The sequence below is a fragment of the Pinus tabuliformis genome, chromosome 8, assembly GCF_031772625.1.
Source record: "Pinus tabuliformis cultivar Carrire ecotype Pingquan chromosome 8, CPIR1, whole genome shotgun sequence".
Lineage (NCBI taxonomy): Eukaryota > Viridiplantae > Streptophyta > Pinopsida > Pinales > Pinaceae > Pinus > Pinus tabuliformis.
In genome coordinates this window covers 1,431,835,636-1,431,851,312 of record NC_142294.1, presented here as the reverse complement: position 1 = coordinate 1,431,851,312, position 15,677 = coordinate 1,431,835,636, and positions in this window count along the sequence as shown.

The window sequence follows — 15,677 nt, the reverse complement described above, 5'->3', positions numbered from 1 at the left end:
ACCGCCATCTCTTTGGTTACTGCAAAACAATGCAGTAAGCTCATTTCCAAAACCAGGAAGTTTGTTTTCCTGATGATACACTCTCAAGAAAAGAAGAAGACGGTGGCCACGACCTCTAGACAGGGCCCCTCCGCACGACAACTACAGATGGACAAGGTCGTGGAGGAGTATGAGGACATCTTCACCTCCCCCGCAGGTGTTCCTCTGCACTTTCAGGTCAAGCACTCCATTGATCTAACCCCAGGTTAGCCGCTGCCCAATGGACCAATCTATCGGCGCTCTGTTCTGGAGAACGATGAAATCAAGAGGCAGATTCAGGAGCTGCTGCAAAAAGGTCACATCCATCCAAGTTCATCGCCCTGTGGGAGCCCGATCGTGCTGGTACAAAAGAAGGATGGGACTTGGAGACTCTGTATTGACTATCGGGCGCTGAACAAGATCACTGTCTGTAATAGGTACCCAATCCCACGGATTGATGACCTCCTGGACCAACTAAAGGGGGCAAAATATTTCAGCAAGATCGATTTGAAGTCAGGATATCACCAGGTACCAATCGAACCCTCCGATGTGTGGAAGACTGCCTTCAAAGCCAAGGAGGGCCTTTTCGAATGGTTGGTTATGCCTTTCGGATTGACGAATGCTCCTGCAACATTCATGAGGCTAATGGACGACATATTGCGGCCATTCACCAACTCATTTGTAGTGGTATACTTGGATGACATCTTGATCTTTAGCAAGACTTGGGAAGAGCACCTCCACCACATCCAACAGGTTCTCCAAACACTGCGACAATACAAGTTATGTGCCAATTTGGAGAAATGCACTTTTGGCATGACCCAGGTTCAGTATCTTGGATACATTATTGATGAACGAGGGGTGCATGTGGATCTAGACAAGATCCAAGTCATTCGTGATTGGCCATCTCCAACAACTCTGACAGAGCTTCGCAGCTTTCTAGGCCTTGCCAACTTCTACCGCAAGTTCGTGTTGGGATTTTCTCATATCACTTGGCCCTTGAGTCAGGTCACCAAGGGAGGAGCGAAAGCAAAAAAAATTTGGTCCGAATCTGAATAGAAGGCATTCACAGAGTTGAAAGGTCGACTCTGCACAGCACCAGTTCTTGCATTACCAGACTTGCAACAACCATTTGAGGTCGAGACAGATGCCTCTGACTATGCTATTGGGGTAGTCCTTACTCAACACGGGCATCCAGTGGCATATCACAGTGAGACACTTTCAGACACAGTCCGGAAGTATCCCAATTATGACAAAGAGATGTATTCCATTGTGCAGGCCTGTCGACAATGAGAGCATTACATTTTGGGGAAGGAAACGGTCATCCACACAGACCACCGACCCCTGCAGTTCATACAGACCCAAGGGAAATTGCAGAATGATCGCCATCAGAAGTGGTCCACATACCTGCAACAGTTCCATTTGAATATCAAGTATAAGAAAGGAAGCACCAATAATGTCGCAGATTGCCTCAGTCGACCACCGATCATGGCATTAACCACCGTGCTCAACTCTTGTGGCTACGAGACTTCTGATTGGCCACTGCTCTACAAAAGCGACCCGAAATTCGGCCACACATACCAGACACTCTTGGAGGGTCAACATGTTAAAGATTTTCACCTCCAAGACGACCTGTTATGCCACCTGGGTCACCTTTGTGTTCCTTCTAGCGAGCTTGCCAAGATGATATGGGAAGCACACTACAGTCGGGCCGTTGGGCATTTTGGCGTTGAAAAAACGGTGGCTGTATTGCAGAAATATTTCTATTGGCCGAATCTTCGACAGGATGTCGGGAAGTACATCAGATCATGCACTGCTTGTGCCATTGCCAAACCAACCATCAAGAAGCAGGGCCTCTATAGCCCCCTGCCTACCCCTAGTCGACCTTGGGAATCCATCTCCATGGATTACATGTCAGGCCTCCCTTCCACTAGGCATGGAAATGACTGTGTTTTTGTGGTCGTCGACAGGTTCTCGAAGATGGCCATTATGGTGGCCTGCAAGAAGAATATCACAGCAGAAGCCACTGCTAAACTCTTCTTTGAACGAGTATGGGTACACTTTGGGATCCCACAGTCTATCATTTCGGATCGGGACAGCAGGTTCCTCAATACATTTTGGTCTAGCCTCTGGTCGATGCTGGACACCAAACTCACTAAGTCCACAGCCTTCCATCCTCAAACTGATGGCCAGACTGAGGTCGTCAACAGGATGATCGTACACATTCTACGCATGTACAACTCAAAGCATCCACGCACATGGGACGAGAGCCTTCCCTATGTTCAGCACAACTACAACCGGGCTCTCCATGGCTCGACTGGCCACAACCATTTTCAGGTGGGATTAGGATTCCAGCCACTATGTCCCATCGATGTGGCCATGCCATTTGCAGCTACTCACGCAGATTCTGCTCATGTCCAGTTTGAAACAGATAAGGCAAACAGCTTCATTGAGCACATCCAACATATTCGCTAGCAGGTCCATGACATTTTGGAGAAATCAAACGTCAAGTACAAGAAGCGACATGATCAACATCGGGTGCTACACAAGTTTCGAGTGGGCGACAAAATCTGGTTGCATTTGCAAAAGGAACGCCTTACCGGAGCCTATCGGAAACTCAGACCACTCCGATATGGCCCTTACACCATTACCAAGGCTGTGGGAGAGAATGCATTTGAGCTCAGCATTCCCCCATTCCTTGGCCTACACCCGGTGTTCAATGTCGACCGCCTTCGGCCATACTTTCCACCATTACTAGACACGTCCGACATTGCAGAACAACTCACACCCACAGAGTTAAATCCAGCTTGCATGGAACAAGCTGCAACTGATCGGATCATGGACACACAGATCAAGCACACTCGCCAGCAGAATATCCAACTGTATCCAGTTGTCAAAGCAGGACAACTCCTTCACCAGGGCAAGTGGCTCACCAAGGACCAAGTGCAACAGAAGTTCCCTCATCTCATGGAGGAACTCAACACAATGGGGACCATTGCTTCCTAAGGGGGGAGGAATGATCCAGGTGGATATTGGTGGCCACCCGCTAATTCCACTTGGATCCCCTCTAATGCTTGTTACAGTTTTTTTCAATTTCCTTAATTATAGCACAGTTTACTATTTTTAGCAGTTTTTCGGGTCCTAAACTTCCGGAGCCGTTTTGAGGCCCTAAATGACGTTTTTTGGGAAATCCACCTCCAGTGATTTTTTTGATAAAAATCTTCTTTTCTGTCGTAGTCCTCGGAGAGATCTTTCCAACGGGCTATCATGGACGTCAAACGGAGATAGTACGACCAATTCGCGACCCCGGGAAGTTGATGTACCAACTTACCCAAAAACGGGGCCCACAATTTGGCGTTTCATCTTCTAGGGTTAGGTTTTGGAATGTGAAGGGTTTTCCATTGTTTCTCAACAATAAATAGGCCTTCGAGCCTCATTGTAAGATAGTTCAGAGGCATGTAGCCACCACATCTCTTCTCAGAGATAAGCTACCATCGCCCTAGCTGGTTTATTTCCATTTATGTTTGTAAGCATATTTCAGTATTTTACAGTAATGAATTGAAGTATTATTTCCGCTGCATATCTGTCTTTATGGTTATCTCTGTATTTTATTGCGTTCCTGTTTAAATCCGGATCAGTGGTATCAGAGCGGTCTTCTTTTCTTCTTTGTTTTTCTTTCCATGTCCCCAACAAGGTCAGGATATAAGGAGTTAGGGCTTGAACTGGTCGAACCTTTGCAAGACCAGCCTCGCAAATCCCGACGGCCTCCCATGGCGGATGAAAAGAAAGACGAGGGGGCAGGAGATCCTATCAAAATCTTGCTCGAAGAAGCCCTCGAGTGACAAAGGAACGCGATGATGGACAACTTTGCCCAAATCCTTCAGCGGCTACCCAGGGGCGACGCATCGGCTTCCAACAGCAACTCTAGAAACGCCACACCATTTAAGGTACAAGTTAATTTTTAAATCCCCATATTCGAGGGTCAGATAGACGTAGATGCCGTCGACAAATGGTTAAATGTGCTAGAGGGTTATTTTTCTGTTCATGATTTTTCCAGTCGGGAAAAGATTATTTTCGCTCTTCTCAAAGCAGCCCCCCACGTCAAGGATTGGTGGGAAACCTACTGCGAACAGAAAGATGAAAGTACAGGCTCACTATTTTCAGTCACACCGACATGGGATTCATTTCGAGATGCCATCAAGGAGCAGTACTACCCTGTTGGAAGCTATGAGGATCAATACATAAAGTGGACCACGCTACGGCAGGGAAGGGACCAAGACGTACCAGAGTTCACCAATATTTTCCATACCCTTCGCACAAAGTTGGGTATCAAGGATACAGAGCAGCATTTGGTACTAAAATACCGTGGCTGCCTGCACAAGTACATCCAAGAAGAAATAGAATTTCTGAACATCTCCTCGCTCGGCATGGCATACCGATATGCCGTCAAGGTCGAGCAAAAGTTTAAACAGAAGAAGCGAGACTTTGGGTCTGCGAATCCGAAACAAGGGAAAGGTGCCCCCAAACCGCAGAACAAAGGACAAAGCCAAGGCGGGGCGGCCCAAGACAACCCGCCAAAGCTGCAAGCAAAGAACAGCGCCGCGAAGCCGAAATAGGACACCGGAAAGTGGTGTGAGTTCCATAAGAGCTCCACTCACAACACAAGTGAGTGTCGGGCCAAGCAGTCACTGGTGGCCGAGCTAAAGGTTTCAGAATCAGATGCATGTTCTGACTCTGAGTCAGAACTCGATAAGGGGAATGACAAAGGGAAGCAGATTATCGATGCGGAGCCCAACGCCACTGTTGCCACCACGAAGATCCAGAAGGAGGAACCTGAAGATCTAGAGGAGGAGGAGCGTCTCTTCCACTCCCAGATGTGGGTAAAGGGCTCCCTCCTACAGTTCATTGTCGACAGCGGGAGCCAAAAGAACCTCATTTCGGCAGAGGTCGTGAAACGGCTGGGCTTACCGACCACAGCGCATCCACAACCATACACCATTGGGTGGCTGCACCAAGGATGGGATCTTCGCGTGAGCCAACAGTGTCGCCTTCCATACAAAATCAAACCCTTCACGGATGAGGTATTGTGTGACATTGCACCCCTTGAAGTTTGTGATGTGTTATTAGGACAACCATACTTGTGGAAGCGACATGCTGTGTATGAGTCAAGGCCTCGTGCTGTTATTGTTACTTTGGGAAATAAGTTGTACAGGATACCAGAGGTAGCACCGCCTACCGCCATCTCTTTGGTTACTGCAAAACAATGCAGTAAGCTCATTTCCAAAACCAGGAAGTTTGTTTTCCTGATGATACGCTCTCAAGAAAAGAAGAAGACGGTGGCCACGACCTCTAGACAGGGCCCCTACGCACGACAACTACAGATGGACAAGGTCGTGGAGGAGTATGAGGACATCTTCACCTCCCCCGCAGGTGTTCCTCTGCACTGTCAGGTCAAGCACTCCATTGATCTAACCCCAGGTTCGCCGCTGCCCAATGGACCAATCTATCGGCGCTATGTTCTGGAGAACGATGAAATCAAGAGGCAGATTCAGGAGCTGCTGCAAAAAGGTCACATCCATCCGAGTTCATCGCCCTGTGGGAGCCCGATCGTGCTGGTACAAAAGAAGGATGGGACTTGGAGACTCTGTATTGACTATCGGGCGCTGAACAAGATCACTGTCTGTAATAGGTACCCAATCCCACGGATTGATGACCTCCTGGACCAACTAAAGGGGGCAAAATATTTCAGCAAGATCGATTTGAAGTCAGGATATCACCAGGTACCAATCGAACCCTCCGATGTGTGGAAGACTGCCTTCAAAGCCAAGGAGGGCCTTTTCGAATGGTTGGTTATGCCTTTCGGATTGACGAATGCTCCTGCAACCTTCATGAGGCTAATGGACGACATATTGCGGCCATTCACCAACTCATTTGTAGTGGTATACTTGGATGACATCTTGATCTTTAGCAAGACTTGGGAAGAGCACCTCCACCACATCCGACAGGTTCTCCAAACACTGCGACAATTCAAGTTATGTGCCAATTTGGAGAAATGCACTTTTGGCATGACCCAGGTTCAGTATCTTGGATACATTATTGATGAACGAGGGGTGCATGTGGATCCAGCCAAGATCCAAGTCATTCGCGATTGGCCATCTCCAACAACTCTGACAGAGCTTCGCAGCTTTCTAGGCCTTGCCAACTTCTACCGCAGGTTCGTGTTGGGATTTTCTCATATCACTTGGCCCTTGAGTCAGGTCACCAAGGGAGGAGCGAAAGCAAAATTTTTTTGGTCCGAATCTCAACAGAAGGCATTCACAGAGTTGAAAGTTCGACTCTGCACAACACCAGTTCTTGCATTACCAGACTTGCAACAACCATTTGAGGTCGAGACAGATGCCTTTGACTATGCTATTGGGGTAGTCCTTACTCAACACGGGCATCCAGTGGCATATCACAGTGAGAAACTTTCAGACACAGTCCGGAAGTATCCCACTTATGACAAAGAGATGTATTCCATTGTGCAGGCCTGTCGACAATGAAAGCATTACATTTTGGGGAAGGAAACGGTCATCCACACAGACCACCGACCCCTGCAGTTCATACAAACCCAAGGGAAATTGCAGAATGATCGCCATCAGAAGTGGTCCACATACCTGCAACAGTTCCATTTGAATATCAAGTATAAGAAGGGAAGCACCAATAATGTCGCAGATTGCCTCAGTCGACCACCGATCATGGCATTAACCACCGTGCTCAACTCTTGTGGGCACGAGACTTCTGATTGGTCACTACTCTACAAAAGCGACCCGGAATTCGGCCACACATACCAGACACTCTTGGAGGGTCAACATGTTAAAGATTTTCACCTCCAGGACGACCTGTTATGCCACCTGGGTCACCTTTGTGTTCCTTCCAGCGAGCGTGCCAAGATGATATGGGAAGCACACTACAGTCGGGCCGTTGGGCATTTTGGGGTTGAAAAAACGGTGGCTGTATTGCAGAAATATTTCTATTGGCCGAATCTTCGACAGGATGTCGGGAAGTACATCAGATCATGCACTGCTTGCGCCATTGCCAAACCGACCATCAAGAAGCAGGGCCTCTATAGCCCGCTGCCTACCCCTAGTCGACCTTGGGAATCCATCTCCATGGATTACATGTCAGGCCTCCCTTCCACTAGGCATGGAAATGACTGTGTTTTTGTGGTCGTCGACAGGTTCTCGAAGATGGCCATTATGGTGGCCTGCAAGAAGAATATCACAGCAGAAGCCACTGCTAAACTCTTCTTTGAACGAGTATGGGTACACTTTGGGATCCCACAGTCTATCATTTCGGATCGGGACAGCAGGTTCCTCAGTACATTTTGGTCTAGCCTCTGGTCGATGCTGGACACCAAACTCACTAAGTCCACAGCCTTCCATCCTCAAACTGATGGCCAGACTGAGGTCGTCAACAGGATGATCGTACACATTCTACGCATGTACAACTCAAAGCATCCACGCACATGGGACAAGAGCCTTCCCTATGTTCAGCACAGCTACAACCGGGCTCTCCACAGCTCGACTGGCCACAACCATTTTCAGGTGGGATTAGGATTCCAGCCACTATGTCCCATCGATGTGGCCATGCCATTTGCAGCTACTCACGCAGATTTTGCTCATGTCCAGTCTGAAACAGATAAGGCAAACAGCTTCATTGAGCACATCCAACATATTCGCCAGCAGGTCCATGACATTTTGGAGAAATCAAACTCCAAGTACAAGAAGCGACATGATCAACATCGGGTGCTACACAAGTTTCGAGTGGGCGACAAAGTCTGGTTGCATTTGCAAAAGGAACGCCTTACCGGAGCCTATCGGAAACTCAGACCACTCCGATATGGCCCTTACACCATTACCAAGGCTGTGGGAGAGAATGCATTTGAGCTCAGCATTCCCCCTTTCCTTGGCCTACACCCGGTGTTCAATGTCGACCGCCTTCGGCCATACTTTCCACCATTACTAGACACGTCCGACATTGCAGAACAACTCACACCCACAGAGTTAAATCCAGCTTGCATGGAACAAGCTGCAACTGATCGGATCATGGACACACAGATCAAGCACACTCGCCAGCAGAATATCCAACTGTATCGAGTTGTCAAAGCAGGACAACTCCTTCACCAGGGCAAGTGGCTCACCAAGGACCAAGTGCAACAGAAGTTCCCTCATCTCATGGAGGAACTCAACGCAATGGGGACCATTGCTTCCTAAGGGGGGAGGAATGATCCAGGTGGATATTGGTGGCCACCCGCTAATTCCACTTGGATCCCCTCTAATGTTTGTTACAGTTTTTTTTCAGTTTCCTTAATTATAGCACAGTTTACTATTTTTAGCAGTTTTTCGGGTCCTAAACTTCCGGAGCCGTTTTGAGGCCCTAAACGACGTTTTTTGGGAAATCCACCGCCAGCGATTTTTTTGATAAAAATATTCTTTTCCGTCGTAGTCCTCGGAGAGATCTTTCCAACGGGCTATCATGCATGTCAAACGGAGATAGTACGACCAATTCGCGACCCCGGGAAGTTGATGTACCAACTTACCCAAAAACGGGGCCACAATTTGGCGTTTCATCTTCTAGGGTTAGGTTTTGGAATGTGAAGGGTTTTCCATTGTTTCTCAACAATAAATAGGCCTTCGAGCCTCATTGTAAGACAGTTCAGAGGCATGTAGCCACCACATCTCTTCTCAGAGATAAGCTACCATCGCCCTAGCTGGTTCATTTCCATTTCTGTTTGTAAGCATATTTCAGTATTTTACAGTAATGAATTGAGGTATTATTTCCGCTGCATATCTGTCTTTATGGTTATCTCTGTATTTTATTGCGTTCCTGTTTAAATCCGGATCAGGACTTGAAATATTATAGGCGAGAACCTATACCCTATCAGGTCTGCCATATGGGATTTTCCATTAAAAACTGTGACCACAACATTTTATTGAATACACAGGAAAACATGGAAAACCCCGTGGCCTAGCCGTACGACCAGACTTCATCTTATATACCCGAGCCTATAATTATCGGCGGGTCCGCCATATCGCAAATCGCTTTATGTAGAAAAAATGAACTCTACCGATTGCAATAAGCAATTGGGGAGGTGGACCCAAAATACATATGAGCCACGTTTAATAGTCCCTTCAGATCTGCAACATAAGCTTTCCTTTTGAAAACCCTGGCCACAGCGTATTATCGCAATATAAGGGAATACACGGGAAAACCCGCAGCCGACCATAGGGCCGGACTTGAAGGATTATGCACCTGAATTGATAATTATCGGTGGGTCCGCCATATCACAAATCACTTTATATATAATCCCCAAACCCTGTCAATTGTTATATTCGATGGGGAAGTGGACCTGATAATGTATATATTTTACTTTATAGTCATGTCGGGTCTGCTATATCACATTGGCCTTATGTATAGGCTCCGACTTTTGCTGATTGCGATATGCGAAGGGCTCCATACTTGAAATATATCTATTTTGGTTAATAAAGTCGTCGGGTCTAAAAGACAGCTGCGCCTTATATGTATATAGCCTTGGAATCCCACCGATTGCGATATGCGATGGGGTTCCGGACCCGAAATATATGTAATGTGGCTAATAATGCTGTCGAGTCTGGTGCCTTATAGTGAACATCATGCCTTAGTGTTGATTGCAATAGGATAAAAGGGGTGATTTGTGCATGTTTTGCAAAGTATTTCCATTGTAAAGAGTTATGATGGAGATAATGATGCGATAGAAGGTTTCATGGGTCGAAAAGGTCTCACTGAGGATTGAATGAAGGGATGTGAGAGGGTTATAGATGAATCATGCGGCAAGGATTTATTAAGGGGGCCTTGACCATTTAAAAGTTGAAGATTTGACTTGGAAAAAAGTTAAAATCCCTGGGATAAAACAGATCATTCGGAGGGGTGCAAGATCAACTTTTGGGGAACCCATTCAAAATTGCTACCAGGGAAAATTTTAATAGGGTGGTTGTTGTGGCCACAAAAAATGGTGAACCATTGGGTGAACTAGTTATCTCTGTTTCCAAATAAACCTTGGATAAATAGAACATTAGAGTGTTAAAATAAACTTGAAATGCAAACTGTAAAGATGGACAAGCATGGGTTCCACTTCAACATTAATTGCTTCAGGTGGGATAAAGAAAAATAGCTTCTACTTACTGATAGGGTTTTGACAGGCATTCTCCAAAGGTAATATTATGGAATTTATTGACCTTCCTTTACCCGTTTCCTACTTTCAAAAATCCTTTCGAGGCCATCACTGGTCTGTCAATACCTGTTTAGGTGTGTACCTCAGCTCTTTATTGTTCATCAAACTTGATGTAACATAACTTCACTTCATATGAGAATTTCAGTGCTATATTTTCATATGATTGAATGGGGCGCAGTCATGGATCATGCCATATTTTTGAACCGCTTAAGCAAGGTTGGGCTTGCTGTGTCAGCTGGTACTCTGAACCCAACAACAATCCTTACTCTAACCGGCTTCCCAAACAACCTATCCTTCTAGATTGGCACAAGGACTTGATATTTCATTTTCTTTTAAATAAGTCCTTCCAATTTTAGGCACAAGGACTAGAGCACAATTGGATTTTCCACATGGTATATGACAGTGATTTTAGCCCATGAAAGGAGATTTACTTGTAGATGATAGGTATTGGAGAATTTAGTGTGGTGGTTGGGACCAATGGAAAATAACTGCAAACCTTGTAGGCAATCATACGCTAGGTCTAAGTGCGATTTATTTAAAATGCAGCATTCCTCCATGCCAGCCGAGCTGTAGTTACACATTTTTTTGTTTTATAAATATTCCCCTACATGCTCTAGGTATGCGAGTTATCAACAGATCTTGCATAGTTCCCAACAGATGCTAGTGAGTGGCTTCAATTTGAATTCCACTATTGGTTTCCAAGCTCTCATAGGCTCATTCAAAGTTTGTTTGATTTGCAAGGTAATGATGGATTTAGGATCAGCAGACTCATCAACAAGTTAATGAAGGAGGCGAAAGTTGAAGGTGGTGAATGAGGGCAACCTGAAAAGGTAAAAACGAGACTAGAGGACCAAAATTAGTTGGCTAAAAAGGACTACAATTCAAAACAATAGGAAAATAAACTTTATAGAAAACAAGAAAGGAAAAGACAGAAATGTGACTTAAATAACAACAAAAATAAAGTGAATTCTAACCTATTCAGGAGGTAACCACCATGTGGTGGCTACTGGAAGTATCTGTTCATATGTTGACCATTAATAGGGATTTTTTTAGTTTCACCCTGTAAATTTTTCAACTTGTAAGTTCATTTACCAATTTTTTCCACAACTTGGAATGGGCCTAGCCATAAGTGTTGGAATTTCGTGTGTTTACCTTTTGGCTCATTCAACTTGTCCCATTTCAGGACTAGCTCTCCTACTTGGTAATATTTATCTCCTACCAGATGGTGATCAAACCACATCTTCACAATCATTTGGTGATTTCTGAATTTATTTCTGACTTTATCTCTCATTTCCTTCAACCTCACCAGTTGGTTGATCCTTTCTTGAAGCAAGGTCGAAGGGGTTCCTCTTGAAGCTTGGGAAAGCTGTAAAGAGGGAAGGGTAATGTTTGGAGGCAAGATGGCTTCCTGTCCATAAACGAGGAAGTATGGGGAGCTTCCTAAGTCCACTTTTGGGGTGACCCTATCAGCCCAAAGGGGATTTGTTAGAGCGTTGTGCTAGTTCGTCTGGTTGTCAGTGACAGATTTATGGATTATGCGTATGAGGTTCTTGTTTGAGGACTTTGCATCTCCATTTCCCTGGGGGTAATAGTTTGATGCATACCTTATGTGAAATGATTTATCAATAGCAAATTCAGTCAATTTCAGTGATGAAAGTAAGAAGCATTATCAAATATGAGAGGGTCAGGAATGCCATACCTGTTGATAATGAATTTCTCAATAAATGATATTGCCTCATCTTTGTTCACCTTCCGAAGCGGGATGGCTTCGGTCCATTTGGTGAAGTAGTCGGTCGTTGTGAGTATAAACTTATGTTGTTGTGAAGAGTTTGGAGTGATCTTACCTATGGCATCCTGGTCCCATTGCTGGAGTGGGTGATAAATCATAACGGGCCTGAGGGGAATGGCTGGATTTCTTTCTCGTCCTGTGGCCGTTTGACATACCTTGCATTTCTGAGCGTAGGCATGCGAGTCTCTAAACACTATGGGCCAATAATATTCGGCTATTAATATTTTGTGGGAAGTTGTCTCACCACCATAGTAACCGCCTTTTGGGCCATCATGCATTTCTTTCAAGACATGGTAGGCATCATCCTTTTCCAAACACCTCAGCCAGATTCCATCATAATTTTTTCTATATAATGTGTTATTGGTCAAATGATAATGATTAGATTTCAATCTGAGAGCTCTTCGTTGTGATGCATCCATGTGCTCAAGACATGACCCCCATGTAAGATAAAAGTGGATCTCGTAATACCACGACTCAAGGTCCAAAAGGGCTTCTGACATTTCGCGCTCACACATCAGCGCTTCATCAATCCATAGGGGCACCTCCTTGAATTCCACTTGTGAATTTTGTAAGTTCTGTTCTTCTGGTTCTTCGGACACCCCTACTTTCTCCACCAAGGCTTCTGCCATGAGCTCACACAGTCCCTACCCTCGAACTATTTTCATCGACTTAATCTCAAGATCGTATTCTTGAAGTGCGGTTATCCAATTTCCTCTTCGTTCACCCATTTCTTTCTACATGAAGATGGCTCTTACAGCAGGATGGGGAACGATTACTTTAGTCCTAGCCTTTAATAAATAAAGGCGGAAATGTTTTATGGCCTTAAAAACTGTAAAGCCTTGTTTCTCCACATCTGGGTAGTTTAGTTCTATTCCCTAGAGATTAGAGCTCATATAGGAAATGGGGACTTCGTTGCCCTCGTCATTATTTTGGGTGAGGATTGCGACATATGAAACAACAGAAGTGAGAGTATACAAAAGGAATTCTTTCCAAAATTGGGACTAACCAACGCAGGGGCTTCTGCGATGGCCTCTTTAATTCGATGAAACGCTTTCTTGGCTTCATTGCTCCACTTATACACCACGTCTTTCTTCATCATTAGCTACATGGGGTGCACTATTTCTGCGAAACCTGAGACAAATTTCCTAACAAAATTTATCTTCCCAAAGAAAGATTGCATTGCTCCTTTATTGGCAGCGGGTTGTATTCTCATGAGGGTCTCTATTCTTTCAAGATCAATAACAATCCCTTCTTTAGAGAGGATGTGACCCAGTAGTTTCCCTTCTGTGACTGCGAAGACGCTCTTCTTGGGATTCAACGATATTCCATACCTTCGGCATCTTTCAAAAATTTGTTTCTGGTGATAAATATGATCCCTTTTGTGATATGAATACACAGTAATGTCATCCATGTACACTACTATTGATATGTTGATCAATCCTTAGAAAGTTATGTCCATGGCTCTCTAGAATGTGGCGCCCGGATTAATAAGTCCAAAAGGCATTTTACGATATGCATAAGTGCCTCATTTAATGTTGAAGGTTGTTTTCAGTTGATCCCCATTAGATACCAACACTTGATCTGATCCTAAAAACCCATCTAATAGGGACAACATTTCAGACCCAGAAACGCACTGAAGGATGTGTTCCATAGAAGGGACAGGATAGTTATCCTTTTTTGATACTTTGTTCAGGTTTCTCAAATTGATACACAGCCTGATGTCTCCATTTTTCTTTCTCACTGGCACGAGATTGGCTACCCAAAGACTATGTCTGAATGGAGAAATGATTTTAGCATCCAACATTTTGTTTAATTCTTTCTTCACCAACGGTTCCAGGCTTAGATGCATCTTGCGAAGCTTTTGTTGGTAGGGCTTAGCCACCTTTACTAAAGGAATTACATGCTGCATAACACTAGTATCAAATGTTTTTAGGTTTCCATATGCCCATGCAAATATGTCCTTATATTCTTTAATTAGCTTGACAAATGAAACCTTTTGTTGTGGAGAGCACCCCAAGCCCAAATTAATAGTTTTTGGGTCTTCTTTGGTTCCAAGGTTAATCGATTCGTACTTCATGGATGAGCTATGCATTTTGCAATTAGTTGGATTTTTGAATTTATCATACAAGTCGTACAAGTGCTACATCTTAACAACTGACTTAGGAATTGTATTGAGCTGATATTTTTCCTCACCCTCCCTCTCATTCATAAGCCTGTCATGTTCTTTTTCATCGATGACTGCATTCTTGAATTTCTTCTCGCAGTGCAAGAACTCCAGGATTTTCTCATCATCTTCGAACACCTACCAATTTGAGATGTTATCAGGAATGGATGATCTGAAAATCAATTCAACATAACATTTGTTCTTCTTTAATCTAAAATCAGGCAAAAGTTTTGCAGCCATACCAGCCATTAGATCGACATCTTCGTTTTGTCCTCGAGGCATGTATGTGATACTGAAGGAACCAAAACTTTCAATTAAGTTCCATACCTCATGTTGGTATCTTACCAAGTGTGGCGAATTGCAATGTATCCTCTTCGTTACCTAGTCCAGAATTATATGTGAGTCACCAAAAACTTTAATATTTTTTACCTTCATATCAATGGCCCTTTTCAGGCCCTGCAACAAGCCTTCGTTTTTTGTCGTTTTGTTGGTGCATGTGAACTCCAACCGGCTGGCCATTAGATGTTGGTTCCCTTGTGGATCAATGAGAACGCTCCCAACACCTACACCTTCAAGCCAGTTAGAGCCATCAAAATAGAGTGTCTAAAATATAGAGTCTAATGTACATCAATTGAATTTTTTTCTACGAAACTAGTTCTATCATCTACTATATTATAGGGCGGTTCATCTGTTGGACTATGCGGGAGAGCTTCCGTGTGTTTATTTGAGTTTCTTCAACAGTTTCCGCATGGAATTCTCCAAAATAGGTGTCCGTGGCACAAACATTGAAACTATAATTCCCAAGGATAGAGTTGGTAAACATTACAGGTTCATTAGGGTTGTTTAATTCTGTCACTACATACTTCATGTATCTTTCACGATTAACTCTCAGCATATCACCCTTCCCCTTCTGAGGCAGCAAGAGATGGGGTCAATCAGTTAAGAAATATCCATTTAGTTTTGTTGATCAATCCCTACGAAGAAGCATTCCATAAGCCTCTGGTATATTGACTACCACTATATCAATGACTTGTGTGTATTGTGGTTTAGCAGCCATCCGAATTAGCACATCTTTTAATTCCCCTATTACTTTTACATTTGTCCTGTCCAATTGCATAATTCAAGTCCCAGTTTTCTCAGGTATCGCATGCAGTCTTTTAACAACAACGTAAGGCATCATAGTGGATGAGGCACCGTAATCTACCAAGCAATTGTGTACGTTGATGTTGAGGATTTCAAATGTGATAAGGAAAGGTGGAGTCATAGATTTTGATTTCCTCCCTATCATGGTTGCATTGACATCTTGGGGGTTTCGATTCATTTTAGACAGAGTGGCTTCCATAGCTGATGGTATTTGGGTTGTACTAGGGGTACTAACAGGTCTGGACACCGACTTCTTGGTTTGGCTGCTTGGGATGGTGGGATTTTTGCAATTCCACTCATTCATAGCTTTCAAG